This window comes from Mastigoproctus giganteus, chromosome 5 (genome assembly GCF_048544385.1).
Source record: "Mastigoproctus giganteus isolate SK-2022 chromosome 5, ASM4854438v1, whole genome shotgun sequence".
In the NCBI taxonomy this organism is placed as follows: Eukaryota; Metazoa; Arthropoda; class Arachnida; order Uropygi; family Thelyphonidae; genus Mastigoproctus; species Mastigoproctus giganteus.
Genome location: NC_143579.1, coordinates 212660636 through 212680056, shown reverse-complemented (window position 1 = coordinate 212680056; position 19421 = coordinate 212660636). Strand labels below are relative to the sequence as shown.

General features: G+C 38.3%; 1 protein-coding gene across 1 annotated transcript in view; it reads right to left on the bottom strand.

Annotated features, from left to right (window-relative positions):
- LOC150086083 (proteasome adapter and scaffold protein ECM29) overlaps positions 1–19421 on the bottom strand; it is a 367922-nt gene that overhangs the window by 333067 nt on the left and 15434 nt on the right. The gene's annotated exons all lie outside the window — the stretch shown is intronic.

Sequence of the window (19421 nt, the reverse complement as noted above, 5' to 3'; positions counted from 1 at the left end):
TTTTCTTAATAATCTAAAACACTCATATGCATTTTTTTTTGTTTTTAATTAAAAAATTAAATATTTAAAAAAAATATATATATATTTTGCAGAAAATTTAAAAAATTAAGTCATAGCCATAAGACATAAAGATGTAACTATTAGTCCCTTCTCTCAATCAAAAAACCATTATACATGTAAAATGCATATTTCTACTTATTTATGTGTCTAAATACATTTTAAAAATTTGAACATTGCTAACACTTATTCCAAGTGAATATCACTTTGTGTTTCTGTAGCCCATGAAAAAAATTATTGTATGCACATTGGACATTGCAAAGTATATTTTCTGTCACTTTATATGAAACAGTTTACACACATACATATATTAGTTACTTATATCTAACCTCTTGCATTATCATATATTATTATTATTAGCCATATGGTGCAAGGAAGCCTGAGGCTTCCTTGCACCATATCCTTGCATGATATCCAGCTCAGGATCCAAGCCCATACTCATCAGATATGAGCCCCTGTGGTTAAATATATATCCTTAATTCTTGGCATTCTCTGTGTTCATACAATGTGACTGAAGAGATCATCCAAAAACAATACATATTTTTTCAAATGTATAAATAAATAATAACAAAGAAGAGAAGAAAACATAGTGTGTAACTTAGCAGAGATAAACATCCAGCCATCTAAACAGAAATCACCAAAATAAAAATAGGAATAGAAAAACAAAAATAGGAGATACATTTGCATACCTCCAATCTATAGGAACTTCTCTTGAATCCAAGTATACTCTCATAATTATAGCGAAAGGTGCATAACTGTTTTTCTGCTTCTCTTAATATATCTGGATAGATCCCATCAGCATCAGGGGTCTTATTTACTTTTAGTTTCAGCAATTTCTCTTCTACTTTGTTCTCAGTTATAACAAAATCATTTTGCACTCTTCTCAGTTATAACTTGGTGTACTTCCGGCATTCCCATTCTTTGAGGGTGAATGTAGATGCAAAATATTAATTTAGTTTGTCAGTAACCAGAACAGGATCATCAATAGCTATGCTTTTCCTTCTTCATATCTAATGGTCACTGTTGTTTAGTCCTTTCCTTCTCGGGTACAGCATACAGATGTGAAAGTCTCATTTTAGGAAAGATGTGAATCTCTTGAATACAGAAAGGAACAACAAAGTTTGTCAGAGCCAAAAAAGAGTACACTTACCAAGAAAGACTTCAATTCTACAAATTGTAGCATCTGGAAACTAGGCAGCTGCAATTAGCTCTGATTATACAGATTATAGAGTAAGGATTATATCCTTACTCTATTTTCCGATGGCACACATATGGGAACATAAATTTAAAAGTATGGTTGCAGGATAGATGTATAAAAATTTGCTTTTGGCCAAAGAGTGGTTTTTATTTTTTTTTTTCTTTATGAAAACCTCAAACATGAAAGATATTAGAACCCATTGTACTTAATACCATGCATGAGGTTGAATGGTTTGAGCAGGCTCAATGCTGACAGGATACTTCTGCTTGCTCAGACTAAGAACCTGAGTGGGCATGGCATAGATTCACATTGATGTAAGACAGTTGTAGAATAGATGTGCGAAAGTTGGCATTTAGCCAAAAGGGAAGTTTATGGCTGGAACAGATTTCCATCTGTTGTTGTGGAAGTTAATAGATTAAATAAATTTAAGGCTGAACTAGACAAACATATGAAGGGACTAAATGGGTGAAATGGGAAGATTTTTTTTTTTTTTTTTTTTTTTGCTTGATGCTGTATAAGCTTGCTTTCTTGCATCATATGCCTCAACTAATGCTAATTTATCACTAATAATACTAACTTCACTGAAATGAACCCACTTTGGATCTTTCAATAAAGGCCCAACAGCCATCATTGAAGGAAATAAAATCACAATCAGTACACAAGTTTTAGAACTGCTTCCAGTAAATAAATCGGGTTATAATTATGATTCTTTTTTCATGTTTCCTGAGTAATTTCAGAAATTTATAAGTATTTACAAAACGGATTAAAGTTGACTGAGCTGAGTAGATTGTTTTTAAATTATTTTTGTTCATTAGCATTAGTTGAGGCATATGACACAAGAAAGCAAGCTTATACAGCATCAGCCAGGAAAAAAAAAAAAAAAAAAACCCTTCCATTTCACCCATCCGGTCACTCCAAATGATTGTCTAGTTCAGCCTTAAATTTATTCAAGCTATCAACTTCCACAACAACAACATATAGAAGTCTGTTCTAGCAATCAACCAACCAAATGGCCAAAGGCAAACTTCCACACATCTACTCTACAACTGTCTTTCCTCAATGTGAATCTGTGCCCCCTCAGGTTCTTAATCTGAGCAAGCGGAAGTACCCCGTCAGCACTGAGCCTACACACACAAACCATTCAAGGCCTTATACACCTCGATCAGATCACCTCACAGGTGCCTAGTCTCCAGATGCTGCAAATTGCAGAACTTAAGTCTTTCTTTGCAAGCACACCCCTTTTTACTTTGCACCAATTTTGTTGCTGTTCTCTGTACTCGTTCTAGCAACTCTACATCCTTCCTAAAATAAGGCCTCCAGACCTATATACAGTACTCAAAGTGCCTGACCATTGCCTTATACAAAAGGATAATCGCCTCCTTGTCTCTGCTACCAAAATTCCTATATATCATTGACAAAATTCCATGGCCTGCTCTGGCATCCCACCTGCATCGTTCAGAGAACTTCATATCTGACTGCACAATTACCCCAGGCTTTTTCATTCTCCACCTCCGTAAGTGTAGTACCACACAGTTGGCACGTTTCTCTTGGGTTACTGCTACCCATATGGAGTACTTTGCATTTGTCAATGTTAAACTTCAGTTGCCATTTCTCAGTCCATCTGTCTAACTTTTCTAGATCTGTTTTCAGTAGCAAAATGTCTTTACTGTCATTAACACCCTGCCAACCTTTGCATCATCTGCAAACTTGAACATTAAGCCTGATATACCTTCATCGATACCATTGATAAATACACAAACCAACAATGGACCCAGCAACCGAACCCTTGGGGACTCTGCTAATAACATTTGTCTACATAGAGCAGTGTCCATTTATTACCACTCTCTGCCATCTCTCACTCAACCATCCCTTTATCCATTGCAGTAACTTGCCCTTAATGCCATACCGCTCCAATCTGTACAGCAGTCTTCCATGTGCAACAGTATCAAAAGCTTTCCTCAAATCCAAGTATATGATATCAAAATTATTTTATTTGCATCCAGTTCATTTGCAACCACATCAGCCTGATATATAGTATCCTCCTTCAATATAGTATCCAATCAAATGGGTCAGACAAGACCTCCCCTTAACAAACCCATTCTGTGTTTGAACTATTACTGCAGTCTTGTCTATATGATCCTGCAATGCTTCTTTAACCAGTAACTCAATTATTTTCCCAGGAATAGAAGTTAAACTAGCAGGTCTATAATTATTTGTATCACCCTTTGAACCCCCTTTGTGTATTGGGGATGCATTTGCACATCTGTAGTCCATGGGGTCCTTCCCTGAATCTAAGGATGCTCTCATAATTATGGCTAAGAGTTTGCTTGCTTCCCTCGCTGCCTCCTTCAATATAACTGGATAGATTCCATCCACCCCAGGTGCTTTTTTATGTTTAACTTCAACAATTTCTCCTCCACTTTGCTCTCAGTTATTACAAAATCACTTAGCCCCCTGTTAGAGTTTGATAAACTTCTGGCACTCCCCTCATTTAATGAATAACTCCTCATGTGTGAATGTTGATGCAAAATACTCATTCAGTTTATCAGCTACCTGAGCATGATCATCAATAGTCGAACCATCTATATTAAGTGGTCCAATCTGATTCATCTCTTTTCTTCTAGAGTTTACATAAGTAAAGAACTCTTTTCTGTTTTTCTTTGCATCCTTTGCCAAAGATTTCTTGTACTCTGTCTTCGCCTGCCTAACCTCCCACTGTATAGAATGTAGTTGATCCCACTGTATAGAATTTAAAAACTGTCTGAAACCTCTGAAGTCACCTTTGCGAAAGCAAAAGCCCTTCCCTTTAGCCTTGATGGTAATTACATCTTTAAGTAAATCCCACATCAGTACACTGTAATTACTGTCACCTAGTGGATCCTTTATCTGCAAATTCTTAATGCATGAATAATCGCTGCTGATAATCAGATCAATGGTATTACTCCCTCTGGTTGCCCCTTGAACATGTTTCTGTAGAAAACTATCCTCCAATAAAAGTCTTGCTAGCATGCAAGTGACCAACCCACAAATTCCGGTCAATATCTGGAAAGTTAAAATCCCCCATTACAAGACATTTTGATTTACTGGCCCATTCTATTTCTCTGTACAACTGTTCATCGTACTCATCAGTCATTAGGCCTATAACATACTCCTACTCTCATTTTCCCTTTCCCAGTGTTTATGTCACACCAAACTGACTCAACATTGCACTGTCCATCTATTATAGATGAACAGTGCACTGCTGAGTCAGTTTGGTGTGACATAAGCACTGCGAAAGCAAAAATAAGAGTAGGAGTGTGTTAGCATTAGCATTAGTAGAGGCATTTGATGCAAGAAAGCAAGCTTATGCAGCATCAGCCAAAAAAAAAAAAAAAAAACCCACTTCCACTTCACCCCTCTGTTCGTTCAAAATACCTGTCCAGCTGAGCCTTAAACTTATTTAGGCTATCAACCTCCACCACAAGGGATGGCAGTCTGTTCCACCAACCAACCACCCGCTGGCTAAAGGCAAATTTCCGCACGTCTATCCTACATCTGTCTTTCCTCAATTTGAATTTATGCCCTCTCAGGTGATTTTTCTGAGCTAGAGGAAGAATCCCATCAGCATTGAGCATGCTTAAACCATTCAAGGCTTTATACACCTCTATCAGATCACCTCGCTGGTGCCTAGTCTCCAGATACTGTAATTTGCAAAACTTAAGCCTTTCTTCGTAAGAGCACCCCTTTGTTCCATTCACTAATCTTGTTGCCCTCCTCTGTACTCGTTCCAGCAGCTCTACATCCTTCTTGAAATGAGGCCTCCAGACCTGTATACAGTACTCTAGGTGTGGCCTGACCATTGCCTTATACAATGGAATAATCACCTCCTTATTCCTGCTGGAAAAATTCCTGTATATCATTGACAATACTCCATGAGCTACTCTTGCAGCCCGTCTGCACTGCTCAGAGAACTTCATATCTGCCTGCACAATCACCCCCAAGTCCCTTTCATTCTCTACCACTGTCAGTGTAGTACCACAGAGTTGATACGTTGCTCTGGGGTTGCTGTTTCCCATGTGTAGTACTTTACATTTGTCAATGTTAAACTTCATTTGCCACCTCTCAGCCCATCTGCTCAACCTTTCCAGATCCTGTTGCAGCAGCATAGTGTCAGTAGTGTCCTTGACAACCCTGCCAACCTTTGTATCATCTGCAAACTTGGACATTAAGCTTGATACACCATCATCAATATCATTTATAAATACAGAAAACAATAATGGACCCAACACTGAGCCCTGAGGGATTCCACTAATAACATTAGTCCAAGATGAGCAGTGTCCATTGATTACCACTCTCTGTCTTCTCCCCCTCAACCACCCCTTTATCCATAGCAGCAATTTGCCTACAATGTCACACTGCTCCAATTTGTGTAGCAGTCTTCCATGTGCAACAGTATCAAAAGCCTTTCTAAGATCCAAGTATATAATATCAAAGTTATTCCCTGCATCCAGTTCTTTTGTGACTGCATCATAGTATCCAATCAAGTTGGTCAGGCAAGACTTCCCCTTAACAAAACCATGCTGTGTCTGAGCTATAACTGAAGTCTTGTCTAAATGATCCTGCAGTGCTTCTTTAACCAGTGCCTCCATTAATTTTCCTGGAACAGAAGTTAAGCTCACAGGTCTATAATTACTTGTGTCAGCCTTTGATCCTCCTTTGTGAATTGGGGTCACATTTGCACATTTCCAGTCTATGGGTACCTCCCCTGAGTCCAAGGAAGCTCTCATAATTATGGCTAAGGGTTTGCTTACTTCCTTTGCTGCCTCCTTTAATATAACTGGATAGATCCCGTCCACCCCGGGTGCCTTTCTTGTGTTTATCTTCAACAGTTTCTCCTCCACTTTACTTCCAGTTATTTCAAGATTCTGTAGCTTACTGCTAGAGTTGAATACACCTCTGGCATTCCCCTTGCTAAATAACTCCTCATGTGTGAATGTCGATGCAAAATATTCATTTAGTTTGTTAGCTACCTGAGCAGGATCATCAACAGTTGACCCATCAATATCAAGTGGACCAATCTGATTCATCCCCTTCCTTCTAGAGTTTACATAAGTAAAGAACTCTTTGCTGTTTTTCTTTGCATCCCTTGCCAAAGATTTCTCGTAATCTGCCTTCGCCTGCCTAACCTCTTTGTAACTTGGTTGCATATCAACTTGTATCTATCATAGGCTTCTGTGTCATGTGTTAATTTGTAAGTATCCCATGCATTTTTCTTCTCTGCCATATGCCTCATTAATTCATCTGACATCCATTTTGGCCTAAACCTTGAACAATATTTCTTAGTTGGTATGTAAAGCCTAGTAGCTTCCAAGATAAGTTCTTTGAATGCTTCCCATTTTGAATTTGCTGTTGGTAACATCATCAGTTGGTCCCACTGTATAGAATTTAAATACTGTCTCAGTCCATCGTAGTCGCCTTTACGGAAGCAATAACCCTTCCCTTTACCCCTAATGGTAGTTACCTCTTTGAGTAAATCCCACTTCAGCACACTGTGATCACTGCAACCTAGTGGTGCATTTATCTGCAGATTCTTAATGCATGAAGAATCACTGCTGATAATCAAATCAAGAGTATTACTCCCTCTAGTTGCCTCCCAAACATGCTGATGTAGAAAACAATCATCCAATAAATCCACAAAAGCCCTGCTAGTGTGTGAGTAACCAGCCCCCAAATTCCAGTCAATATCTGGGAAATTAAAATCTCCCATTATAAGACTCTCTGATTTACTGGCCCACTCTATTTCCCTGTACAGTTCCTTATTATACTCATCAGAGTCATTAGGCCTATAGCACACTCCTACTCTCAATTTTGATCTCCCAATGCTTATGTCACACCAAACTGACTCAACACTGCACTGTCCAGCGATGTTGACTGGCTTCACTTCCTTGGTTTTTATGTGTTTCTTAACTAATAGCATAACCCCTCCCCCCTTCCTATCCTGTCTATCCTTTCTGTAGACGTTGTACTCCCCAAATTCCAGTTCTGCATCCCTTATATCTGTGTGACACCACGTCTCTGATATCCCAACAATATCTGCCTTTGATGTTTTGAGCAATACCTCACATTCATCAAATTTATTTACTAAACTCCTAGCATTGGTGTACACGCAAGTATACCTGCACCTGTTTCTATTCTTAGCTACCCTAACACAACCCATGTGTTTACTTGTACCGCAATGGCTCCCAGCAGTCTCTGAAATACCATGCATCTTGTTTTTCAGGCTTCTGCTCATTCTAATAGAAGCAGTGCAAAAATCTCTTTCACCTCTGCCAGTGGCTACTGTCAATCTATTGGTCTTTGTCTCCCCCCAAGCTAGCAGTTTTCCGACCCACCTAACACTGCCTCGATAGCATCAGCAAATATTCTTGCACCCTTTCTATTTAAGTGTATCCCATCCCTGTAGAAGCAATCTCTCCTGTTAACAAGTACAGTCCAGGCTGAAAAAAATTCTACCCCTTGAGCCTTGCACAATCTTTCCAGGGCCGAATTGATCGACAAGGCTCTCATCATATACTCCCTCCTATCGTGTCTGGGCAGAATTGCAGACACTTTCAAATTCAACCCTAATTCTCGGCTTTTGTTCAACAGTGACCTGTACTTGTTAAGTAATTCTGCCGGTCTCCTACTCTTAATATTATTAGTGCCAACGTGTACAACTAATATAGTGTTATAGGCCTAATGACTCGAATGAGTACAATGAACAATTGTACAGAGAAATAGAGTGGGCTAGTAAATCGGAATGTCTTATAATGGGGGATTTCAACTTTCCAGATATTGACTGTAACTTGTGGGTTGGGCACTAACACACTAGTCAGACATTTATGGATTTATTGGATGATTGTTTTCTGCAGCAGCATGTTCGACCAGAGAAAGTAATACTCTTGATCTGGTTATCAGCAGTGATCATTCATGTATTAGGAATTTGCAGATAAAAGAACCACTAGGTGGCAGTGATCACAGTATACTGACGTGGGATTTACTTAAAGATTTAATTACCATCAGTGGTAAAGGAAAGGGTTTTTGCTTCCGTAAAGGCGAGTACAGTGGTCTCCGACAGTTTTTAAATTCTGTACAGTGGGATCAACTGACGATGTTACCCACAGTAAATTCTAAGTGGGAAGCATTCAAGGAATTAATCATGGATGCTACTAAAAGTTTCATACCTATTAAGAAATATTGTTCAAGGTTTAGGCCTAAATGGTTGTCAAATGAACTAATGAGACTCGTAACAGAGAAGAAAAATGCATGGGATGCATACAAATTAACACGTGACACAGAAGCCTATGATAGCTACAAGTTGATCTGTAACCAAGTTACAAAGGAGGTTAGGCAGGCGAAGGCAGATTACGAGAAATTCTTGTCAAAAGATGCTAAGAAAAACAGCAAGGATTTCTTTACTTATATAAACTCTGAAAGGAAGGGAATGAATCTGATTGGTCCACTTGACATCGATGGTTCGACTGTTGATGATCCTGCTCAGATAGCAAACAAACTGAATGAGTATTTTGCATCTACATTCACACGTGAGGAATTATTAAGGTTTGAAAATGGCAGAAGGTTATCAAATTGTAGCAAGATACTTAATGATTTTGTAATAACTGAGAGCAAAGTGGAAGAGAAACTGTTGAAGTTAAATGTAAGAAAAGCACCTGGGGTGGATGGGATCTATCCAGTTATATTAAAGGAGGCGACAAAGCAACTAAGCAAACCTTTAGCCATAATTATGAGAGCATCCTTGGACTCGGGGGGAGATCCCCACAGACTGGAGATGTGCAAATGTATCCCCAATTCACAAAGGGGGATCGATCAAAGGGTGACACGAGTAATTACAAACCAGTTAGTTTAACTTCTGTTCCGGGTAAAATAATGGAGTCGCTGGTTAAAGATGCATTGCAGGATCATCCAGACAAGACTGCAGCAATAATTCAGACACAAAATGGGTTTGTTAAGGGAAAGTCTTGTCTGACAAATTCGATTGGTTATTATGATGTGGTTACAAAGGAACTGGATGCAAAAAATAATTTTGATATCATATATTTGGATTTCAGGAAAGCTTTTGACACTGTTGCGCATGGAAGACTATTGTACAAATTGGAGCAGAATGGTATTAAGGGTAAGTTGCTACAATGGATAAAAAGATGGTTAAGTGGGAGAAGACAGAGGGTGGTAATCAATGGGTGCTGCTCTTCTTGGACTAATGTTATTAGTGGAGTCCCACAGGGTTCGGTGTTGGGTCCACTGTTGTTTTGTATATTTATCAATGATATTGATGAAGGTATATCAGGCTTAGTGTCGAAGTTTGCAGATGATACAAAGGTTGGCAGGGTTGTTAATGACAGTAATGGCAGTGTGCTACTGCAACAGGATCTAGATAATTTGGGCAGATGGGCTAAGAAGTGGCAACTGAAGTTTAACCTTGACAAATGCAAAGTACTGCATATGGGTAGAAGTAACCCCAGAGAAACGTACCAACTGTGTGGTTCTACACTTAAGGTGGTAGAAAATGAAAAAGACCTGGGAGTAATTGTGCAGGCAGATATGAAGTTTTCTGAGCAATGCAGACAGGCTGCCAGGGCAGGTCATGGGGTTTTGTCAATGATATATAGGAATTTTGCTAGCAGGGAAAAGGAGGTGATTATCCCTCTGTATAAGGTAATGGTCAGGCCATGCCTTGAGTACTGCGTACAGGTCTGGAGGCCTCATTTTAAGAAGGATGTAGATTTACTTGAGCGTGTACAGAGAAGGGCAACAAGATTGGTGAGGGGAATGAAGGGATCCTCTTATCAAGAGAGGCTTAAGTTCTGCATATTGCAGTGGCTGGAGACTAGGCACCTGCGCGGTGATCTGATTGAGGTGTATAAGGCCTTGAATGGGTTCAGCATGCTGAATTCTGATGGGATCCTTCCACTTGTTCAGATTACGAACCTAACGGGGCATAAATTCAAATTAAGAAAAGACAGATGTAGATTAGATGTGCGGAAATTTGCCTTTAGCCAGCGGGTGGTTAATTGCTGGAACAAACTTCCATCTGTCGTTGTGGAAGTTGATAGGTTGACTAAATTTAAGGAGGAACTGGACAGGCATTTGGAGGGAATGGTGTGATTTTTTTTTTTTTTTTTTGGCTGATGCTGCAAAAGCTTATACATTTGCTTTCTTGCATCACATGCCACTACTACTACTACTCAACTGGATGCACTTCGTTAAATTTTGTCTGTTTCTTAACTAACAGCATAACCCTTCGTATCCTGTCTACCCTTTCTGTACACATTGTACTCCCCAAATTCCAATTCTGTATTCCTTACATCTGTGTGACACCACGTCTCTGATATCCCAACAATATTTGCCTTTGATGTCTTGATCAGCACTTCAAATTCATCAATTTTATTTACTATACTTCTAGCATTAATGTACATGCAAGTATACATGCACTTGTTCTTACTCTTAGTTACCCTAAAACGGCCCATGTATTTACTTGTTCCATGATGACTCCCAGCAGCTCTTGAAGTCCTCAGAAACTTGCTCCCTAGGCTGCTGCTCATTACAATAGAAGCAGTGCAAGCATCACTTTCGCCTCAGCCTGTGGCTACCATTAATCTTTTAGTCTGTGAATCCCCCAATCTAGCAGTTTTCCAACCCGCCTAACACAGCCTCGATAGCATCAGCAAATATTCTTGCACCCTTTCTATTTAAGTGTATCCCCATCCCTATAGAAGCAGTCACTCCTGTTAGCAAGCAGAGACCACGCTGAAAAAAATTCTACCACGTGAGCCTTAACACAGTCTCTCCATGGCCGAAGTGATTGACAACGCTCTCATCATATACTCCCTCCTATTGTGTCTGGGCAGAATTGCAGACACTTTCAAATTTAACCCTAACTCGTGACTTTTTTCCAGCATTGACCTGTACTTGTTAAGTAAATCTGCAGATCTCTTACTCTTAAAGTCATTAATGACAACGTGTACAACAATATCACCTTTTGTACCCTTAAAAGATGATATCTGCTCTACAATGTCATCAACTTTTGCTCCTGGCAGACATACCCCTAGTCCTGTTCCACCTATCGTTTTTTCATAATATATTCCCCGTCTCCCTGACGATAGAGTCACCGACAATATCCAGTTCCTGTGGGACCAGTGCATTCTGCCTTGGAGATTGTTTCTGTGTTGCCTCATGCCCAGGAATGAGCTCTGGCATTAGGTTGGGCAGTTGAGAGCTTGATGGGCCCTTATAATTTCTTCGAGGGCATTTACCCTGCACCTCAGACTCTCATAGATTCCCATCAGAATGCTGAGTTGGCACCTAATTTCTTCACAGTCTCTGCACCTAGACATCCTCCTTGGCTAGATCATGTCGTGTTCTAGACAGGTCTGCAAACATTTCACAATACATGCATTGTTTTAGACTGATGCATTGGAGAATCGCTGCCTTCAGTTCTCCCATGAGCCACAGCACTCCATCTTTTCTGTGAATGCTTCTTTGCTGCTCTAGTCTGTGTCATTATTCCATTAAGTATAATTTAATTAATGATGAACTTTAATAAGATTAATAAATTTTACTGATTAATTGATAATACTATACTAATCTAACAGATTTCTAATACAGGGCTAAGTTTTTCGCTATCTAGTTTTATGTTAAACCTTACACTATTCTGTATTGTATAACAATGGCAGCAAGTTAAAAATCTACGGACACTACGTATTAACTTTCAAACTAAATTCAAAAATAAACCACGGAGCTTGGCTAGAACTATAAAGTTACTTATAGAAAATAATTTAGTATAACAATTAAGTCAATAAAAAGACTAAATATAAATTAGTTGAAGCATATGATGCACGAAAGAAAGCTCACAACATCAGCCCAAAAAAAAAAAAAAAAACCTTCTCATTTCACGTTTCCAGTTACTCAAAATGTTTGTCTAGTTGAGCCTCAAATTTATTTAAGCTATCAACTTCCACAATAACAAATGAAAGTTTGTTCCAGCAATCAACTACCTGCTGGCTAAAGGCAAACTTCTGCACATCTATTCTGCAACTGACTGTCTTTCCTCAATTTGAATCTATGCGACCTCAGGTTCATAGGGTGATCTGATTGAGGTGTATAACTTGATGGTTTGAGCAGGCTCAATGCTGATAGGATTCGTTCCCTTACTCAGTTTATGAACGTGAGGGTGATGCAACTTGCAGACTTAAGCCTTTCTTGTTAAGAGCACCCCTTAGTTCCTTTCACCAATCTTATTGCCCTTCTTTGTACTCATTCTAGCAACTCTACATCTTTCCTAAAATGAGGCTTCGAGACCTTTACGCAGTACTCAAGGTGTGGCCTCACCATTGCCTTATATAAGGGGATAATCACCTCTCTGTCTCTGCTAGCAAAATTCCTATATACCACTGACAAGACTCCATGACCTGCTCTGGCAGCCTATCTGCACTGCTCAGAGAACTCCATATCTGGCTGCAAAATTACCCCTAGATCTTTTTCATTCTCCACTTCCCTGAGGGTAGTACCACACAGTTGGTACGATTCTCTGAAACTACTGCTACGCATATGCAGTACTTTGCATTTGTCAGTTTAAACTTCTCAACCCATTTGCCTAACTTTTCTAGATCCTGTTTCAGTAGCATACTGTCTTTACTGCCATTAACAACTATGCCAACCTTTGTATCATCTGCAAACTTGGACATTAAGTCTGATATCAATATCATTGATAAATACACAAAACAACAATGGGCCCAGCATGGAACCCTGCGAGACTCCACTAATAACATTACTGCATGAAGAGCAGTGTCCATTTATTACCTCTCTGCTGTCTCCCACTCAACCATCCCTTTATCCATTGTAGCAATTTGCCCTTAACGCCATACCACTCCAATTTGTACAGCAGTCTTCCACGTGCAACATTATCAAAAATTTCCTGAAATCTAAGTATATGATATCAAAATTATTTTATTTGCATCCAGTTATGGTGAATGAGTGACCACATCATAGTATCCAATCAAATTGGTCAGACAAGGCCTCCCCTTAACAAACCCCATTCTGTGTCTGAACTATTACTGCAGTCTTATCTATATAATCCTGCAATGCTTCTTTAACCAGTAACCCCATTATTTTCCCAGGAACAAAAGTTAAACTAACAGATCTATAATTATTTGTGTCACCCTTTGAACCCCCTTTGTGTATTGGGGATACATCATCACATCTCTAGTCCATGGGGACCTCCCCTGAATCTAAGGATTCTCTCGTAATTATGGCTGTGGGTTTGTTTACTTCCCTCGCTACCTCCTTCAATATAACCGAATAGATTCCATTCACCTCAGGTGCCTTTTTATGTTTAACTTCAACAATTTCTCCTCCACTTTGCTCTCAGTTATTAAAAAATCATTTCGCTCCCTGTTACAGTTTAGTAAACTTTTTGTCCTCTCCTTCCTTACAGAATTCCTCATGCGTGAATGTAAATGCAAAATACTCATTAATTTTGTTAGCTATCTGAGCAGGATCATCAACAGTCGAACCATCAATATCAAGTGGACCAATCTGATTCATCCCCTTCCTTCTAGAGTTTACATAAGTAAAGTAGTCTTTGTTTTGTTTTTTTTTGCATCCTTTGCCAAAGATTTCTCACAATCAGCCTTCACTTGCCTAACCTCCTTTGTGACTTGATTACAGATCTACCTGATTATATCTACCATAGACTTCTGTGTCGCCAGATAATTTTATGCATCCCATGCATTTTTCTTCTCTGCCATGATCCTTATTAGTTCATCTTATATGCATTTAGGTCTAAATCTTGAACAGTATTTCTTAGTTGGTATGAAAAGCCTAGTAGCGTCCAAGCATTCCTTGAATGCTTCCCATTTAGAATTTGCTGTTTTTAACATCATCAGTTCATCCAACTACATTGAATTTAAAAACTGACTGAGACCACTCTAGTCACCTTTACGAAAGCAAAAACCCTTTCCTTTACCTTTGATTACATCTTTAAGTAAATCACCCATCAGTACACTGTGATCACTGTCACCTAGTGGTTCCTTTATCTGCAAATTCTTAATGCATGAATAATCACTGCTGATAATCAGATCAAGAGTACCGTGCAAGGGAATGTGATACAGATGGCCAGATGGCGCTGGCAAGCAGAGCTGCACATTATCAGGTGGGAGAGACACACATTTACTTCAATCATAATTTGCATTCTCACTCTACCTGCATTCTATTTTTATACTTCCCCCCCCAACATTTTACCATTTTTTTTTTCTGTTAGGTTATATTTTTTTTTTCTCAATCACTCATTCATCTTTTTTTTTTCGCACACACCAGGGGGGGATGCAATGGTGTGTGTAGTGTTAATTTAAATACTGATGCATAATAATTAAGTTAAATAAGTAAAGATATAAAATATTAAAACTAGGGCTGGTGTGTACTTATGTGTGCATTTATGGTTTGTGTTCTTTCTCTCACCTTCTCATTCATTCTTCTAGCTTTCATTTCATTTGTTTGAATCTTGCTTTTGGCACTGCACTCTCTGGGCACCTCAACTTACTGTTATTCTTCAGTTGTGGTGCAAGCCTAACCACTAGTTTTTGCAGGCCAGGAGAGAATGCAGTTATAGTATTTGTGCTGTTAGACCCAACCCCAGGTCTATCAGCACCCTGTGCGAGATATTTGGTGCACCATCTCCGACTTGAGGTTTACAACAAATCAATGAATTTGCAGGGCATTTCGCGGCCCCCTAAATTCTGGTGCCCTGTGCGGCTGCACTGCTCAATCACCCCAGAAGCTGGCCCAGTGTGCTGTTATTAAATGTTTGTTAGTATATATAAAGTAATGTAAGTTATTATTAACTTTGTATTCTTTCGGCCAATTACAATTGCTTTTCAGTCATTCTCATTCACCATAACACCCATTCACTCTCTCTCTTTCCCTCATGCTCAGTCACTCTCTTTCACCAAAACTGACATTTATTCCCTTTTATCATAATTCCTAATTCACTCTTCCACTCAGTGCCCAGCCCATTCATTGTCTTTCATTCTCGTTCTCCTCATTTATTCTTCTTTCATTCTACATTGCATCCCCTTCCTACTAGCTTGCTAATATTTTTCAGATAATCTGCTTCCCTGGCTGCCTGTACATCTCCTTCCCCTACATGGTTATTTGGTTTGGGGCCCCAGGTTCCTACACATGGCAGGGTAGTCCTGGGGGGGGGGGTACCCAGGTCATAATAGTTTTGCCATGTCAGGTTTCTGTCAGGGCACAGAGCACTGCTATCTTGACAGTTTTTAAGACATTGTCTGGCATGGGTCGAGACGTCGGCAGTTTTAACTATTGATTATTGTTTAATTGCTGGGGGATTGAATTGCTCTTCTTTGGATATTTCTGTGCATTTCAAATACTTTCTGTGTGAAGGTTGTAAAGGCTTTATAATTTTCTTCTCCTGTGATGAATAGATGTTCTTCTCCCCTGGGAAGGGGGCCAATCTGTGCTATTAGCTGTTCTGAGGGTGTCCTAAATTATACATTCATATTGAATGTATGCCCAGTCTTTACTCTCGCCACAAGTGCAGTTTGGGTCATCAGTCAGCCCCAAGGAGGTTAGTTTCACCTTTAGGGAGCTGTGACCTGTCAATATAAATGTAAAATGTCCAGGGGCATACCACTTAGGTGGCTTTGGGCTAGCCATTGCCACCCATGGCAGAAACCTTTTGGTAACCAAACCTCTGATTTCCTGTACTATAGCTCATGGAGCTTTGTGGCAATTCTTTTTCTTTCAAACTTGATGGTGTTGGCTGTGTCAAGGGCTATCCCCAGAAAATCTATAATACAAGCCTCTTTTGGCTACTTCTAGGTAAAGTGGGAGAGCACAGGCCAGCACCTATAGTGCAGGTGTGCTAACTGTGCGACATGCTCTGGTAATAGTGAGAAGTATTATCCTTTGTACTGATTCTAATTTATTCCTGTTTCTTACTATGGGAAAGTAGGCTTGTCCGTTGGCTTGTGTATATGTGCTAATATAGTGCTCCTAACATTGTGCTTATTACTGTGGATACTCTTGGATTAATTATGTAAATAGGATACCATTGGATATATCTATGAAGGGTTGATGAGTACATAGAGATAGGTTTCACTGTGATTCTTGCAGGGATTAGTAAGAAATTTACGGTTTTCTGAACATTATTGAAAACAAACATTGTGCCATAGACTACAATGGAAAACTTCTTCCAAAGGTTTACATAGGGTAGCCATTATTAGACTGTTTGTAATGGCTGACAGTTTTTGAATAAATATTATTTCAAACTTAGGGGTGTTACAAACCCCTGACTGTACAGTAGAAAAAAAAAAATATATATATATATAGAAGACTACTGAGAAAATAATTTTCTCTTTCTTGTCGTATACTGGGTTCCAAAATTAGTTTAACCATTGAGAAGCTATCAGTGAATGTTGTAAATATTTTTAATTATGCTTATTAGATCGAGTATTATGGCAGCCATAGCTTCTTCACTCCAAAAGAGTTGGAGGGAAAATTGATTGTCGCCAGTTTGGAACACAGTGTCACCTAGGATTTAGGTAATTGTTTTTCAGCTTAGAAATAAAAACAAAAAAAAAAAATATATATATATATATATATATATATTAGAGCATAGTTTGAGCAGTTATTAAACGTGCAATTTATTAAAGGCAAGTATATATAAGCTGGTGGCAACTAAACGCTATAATAGTTATAACTAGTCCATGGTTCTAGCTTGGTAAGGATACACATAAATAATGGAAATAACAAATATTGAAAAAACAAAATAATCAATAAAGCATAAATGTAGAAAATAATAACTAAGTACATATGTCATGCCAATTATAGGAAAATGGTGACACATTGAAAGGGACTTTATCAAGGGCTAACCCCTTCAATGTGTCCTCCTACAATTAGCGAGCTATCAGTTTCTGATATCATCTGCCTGTTAATCCATGCCGAATGGTAATAAAAGATATCAAAAAGAAGGATAGCTATAATAATGGTAACTATTACCATTATTATAGCTATCAGAAACTATCGGAACTATAGCTATCGGATGATATCAGAAACTGATAGCTCGCTAATTGTAGGAGGACCCATTGAAGGGGTTAGCCCTTGATAAAGTCCCTTTCAATGTGTCACCATTTTCCTATAATTGGCATGACATATGTATTTAGTTATTATTTTCTACATTTATGCTTTATTGATTATTTTGTTTTTTCAATATTTGTTATTTCCATTATTTATGTGTATCCTTACCAAGCTAGAACCATGGACTAGTTATAACTATTATAGCGTTTAGTTGCCACCAGCTTATATATACTCCGTAGCCGAGTGGGCAGGAGCGGGAGTGCAGTAGCACACGCTCTTTGAGTAGACCGGGGTTCAAGCCCCTGACTGCTGAATACGGTCGATCTGCCAACCCGCACTGGACCAGCGTGGCAGATTATGGTCCATTTCCCTCAGCATGAATTGTTGAGGAGGCTTCCATCCTGCAGTGGGTTGATAATAGCTGCACTTTACTTTTTATATATACTTGCCTTTAATAAATTGCACGTTTAATAACTGCTCAAACTATGTTCTAACATAATAAGACTGATGTAATGTTCTATCTAGACATTCATTGATGGCATTAATCAGTTCTTCTCCTCCTTTCAGTGTTTAGTTTTTATTGTATAATTTGCTATAATAATTGTTTATCTTGCCATAATAATTGTTAATTTATTTGTTATATTCATTATATATATATATATATATATCTGATAATTAAAATAAATATGATATTTAAAATAAAAAACATCAGCCAGTAGTACGGCAAAAATGCAGAGCGAAACGAAACACAAAAAAAAAAATATATATATATATATATATATATATAAAATAAACAAACAGGGAAGGGAAAGTAGAGATAAGACAAAAAGGTAGTCGATAATCCCCTGTATAATTTAGTAATTAAACCCAATTAATAAAACGATGTAAATTTAAAATAATGCCAATTATATATAATTTAGCGGTACCCTCCTCGAAGGTACCAGTTCCAAAAGACATGAAATATCACCAAAAAGGGGGTTAAAGAAACTACAAAAACTAAAATATCAAAATAATAGACTGACCATTATGCCCCATATCGACAGAGGACCACGAGGCCAATAATGGTCATGGAATCGCTGCATTTCAATCGTCATACAAATCATCGCAAAGGCGGAAATATCGAAGAACCGAACCACCCTTCCATTCTCCGATAGATCAACCAATGCAGAGGATTTGCATGGCGGTGTGCCGCCATCTATTCTTCTCCTTTCTATTCTATTATATAAGCTGGTTAAGCTTGCATTATGTCAGTGGTGTGGCTCTGATCAAGAGTGCTGTCTGTTCTATAGATTATTTCTCGCTGCATAAGGACCACCGCCATGCAAATCCTCTGCATTGGTTGATCTATCGGAGAATGGAAGGGTGGTTCGGTTCTTCGATATTTCCGCCTTTGCGATGATTTGTATGACGATTGAAATGCAGCGATTCCATGACCATTATTGGCCTCGTGGTCCTCTGTCGATATGGGGCATAATGGTCAGTCTATTATTTTGATATTTTAGTTTTTGTAGTTTCTTTAACCCCCTTTTTGGTGATATTTCACGTCTTTTGGAACTGGTACCTTCGAGGGGGGTACCGCTAAATTATATATAATTGGCATTATTTTAAATTTACATCGTTTTTATTAATTGGGTTTAATTACTAAATTATACAGGGGATTATCGACTACCTTTTTGTCTTATCTCTACTTTCCCTTCCCTGTTTGTTTATTTATTTTTTATTTTTTTTTTGTGTTTCGTTTCGCTCTGCATTTTTGCCGTACTACTGGCCGATGTTTTTTATTTTAAATATCATATTTATTTTAATTATCAGATATAATTAGGCTTCATGTGGAGGATGTGCATTTGCTGCCTCTAATGATAGCTTCATATTCATATTTATTTATTTTTATTACTTTTGCCTAACTTTTACATCACATTATATATATATATATATATATATATATATATACATATATATATATATATATATATATATATATATATATATTGAAAATCTTAAAATTAGATGAATAATAAGAATAAAATGGATTCAG